Here is a 1,806-nt window from a genome sequence, read left to right as displayed (position 1 = left end):
CGGTTGTGCTGACCGTCCGAATTCCCAAATGTGGCAATCTGACTGCATAATTTATGGTAGTGGGGACTGCGTCCGCGCTCTCCCTGATCATTATGTTCAATTGCAATAAGAGCTTGACACTGGATCCTATTTTATAGGTTTTGTTGTCGTGCATGTTTTGAACTCCACCACAATGCATTCACTGATTGTGGTGAAGGACAAATTTACAGCAAATGAGGCAGGTTCACTCCTGTTCCAGTTTGCTGTTTTGATAAATAATGTTTGCTAGAAATTCTTGTACTGCCTGTACGCTGATTTTCAGAATTTATAGCAGTTTGTGTTGTCTCTGAGACAAAGGCGCTATGTCACTGGGCTTTTGCGGTGATCTATCAGAAACAGCCAGAGCTTACCTGGCTGCTGTTCATTGAGTTTACTGTGTTTTGCAAAGGGAATAAAAGAGAATGGAGACAAGAAAATTGATAAAGTAATTATATGTCATGTACAGCCTGATCGGTTCACAGAAGTGTTTGCTTCACTTCAACAAGTCCTTTACCAAAGAGGATGATGTGATACTGAAGGCATTTGGATTCTGTGAATATGCATGGGAGGCACCGTGGGCCAAACAACTGTGTCTAAGAAGCAGGAGCCTGTCTCCAATGCTTCAACTCATACTTACCTGGCAGGAGATACCATGATCATGAAGGTGGTTCACCCAGGGCGAGGCTCAGCCATTGCACTCCGGTTGTGCTGACCGATCGAATTCCCCAAATATGGGAATCTCGACTGCATAATTTGTGGTAGTGGGGGACTGCGTCACGCTCTCCCCTGATCATTATGTTCAATTGCAATAAGAGCTTGACACTGGGCCTATTTTATAGGTTTTGTTGTACGTGCATGTTTTGAACTCCCACCACAATGCATTCACTGATTGTGGTCGAAGGACAATTTTACAGCAAATAGGCGGGTTCACTCCTGTTCCAAGTTTGCTGTTTTGATAATAATGTTTGCTAGAAATTCTTGCTGTACGCTGATTTTCAGAATTTATAGCAGTTTGTGTGTCTCTGAGACAAAGGCGCTATGTCTGCAGGCTTCGCGGTGATCTATCAGAAACGGCCAGAGCTTACCTGGCTGCTGTTCATTGAGGTTTACTATGTTTTGCAAGGGAATAAAATGGAGTTGGAGACAAGAAAATTGATAAAGTAATTATATGTCATGTACAGCCTAGTCGTTTACACAGAAGTGTTTGCTTCACTTCAACAAGTCCTTTACCAAAGAGGATGATGTGATACTGAAGGCCTTTGGATTCTGTGAATATGCGGGAGGCACCGTGAGCCAAACAACTGTGTCTAAGAAGCAGGAGCCTGTCTCCAATGCTTCAACTCATACTTACCTGGCAGGAGATACCATGATCATGAAGGTGGTTCACCCAGGTAGAGGCTCAGCCATGCGCTTGGGTTGTGCTGACCGATGCGAATTCCCCAAATGTGGGAATCTCGACTGCATAATTTGTGGTAGTGGGGACTCGTCCGCGCTCTCCCCTGATCATTATGTTCAATTGCAATAAGAGCTTGACACTGGGCCTATTTTATAGGTTATGTTGTAGTGCTTGTTTGTACTCCCACCACAATACATTCACTGATTGTGGTCGAAGGACAATTTACAGCAAATAGACGGGTTCAGTCCTGTTCCAAGTTTGCTGTTTTGATGAGTAATGTTTGCTAGAAATTCTTGTAGTGCCTGTACGCTGATTGAGACAAGAAAATTGATAAAGTAATTATATGTCATGTACAGCCTAGTCGTTTCACAGAAGTGTTTGCTTCCAACTTA

The 1,806-nt window shown here is 43.4% G+C and overlaps 2 non-coding genes across 2 annotated transcripts; both read left to right on the top strand.

Annotated features, from left to right (window-relative positions):
• Positions 1 to 647: 647 nt before the first annotated feature.
• On the top strand, positions 648 to 807 carry LOC124854382. The gene has a single exon (XR_007034626.1). It is a non-coding gene; the product is annotated as a U1 spliceosomal RNA (small nuclear RNA).
• A 554-nt stretch (positions 808 to 1,361) lies between these two features.
• LOC124853358 lies at positions 1,362 to 1,519 on the top strand. The gene has a single exon (XR_007033701.1). It is a non-coding gene; the product is annotated as a U1 spliceosomal RNA (small nuclear RNA).
• The last annotated feature ends 287 nt before the right edge of the window (positions 1,520 to 1,806 follow it).

The sequence above is a fragment of the Hippoglossus stenolepis genome, chromosome 10 (assembly GCF_022539355.2).
Source record: "Hippoglossus stenolepis isolate QCI-W04-F060 chromosome 10, HSTE1.2, whole genome shotgun sequence".
Taxonomy (NCBI): domain Eukaryota; kingdom Metazoa; phylum Chordata; class Actinopteri; order Pleuronectiformes; family Pleuronectidae; genus Hippoglossus; species Hippoglossus stenolepis.
This window is presented reverse-complemented; position numbering and strand designations above follow the sequence as displayed.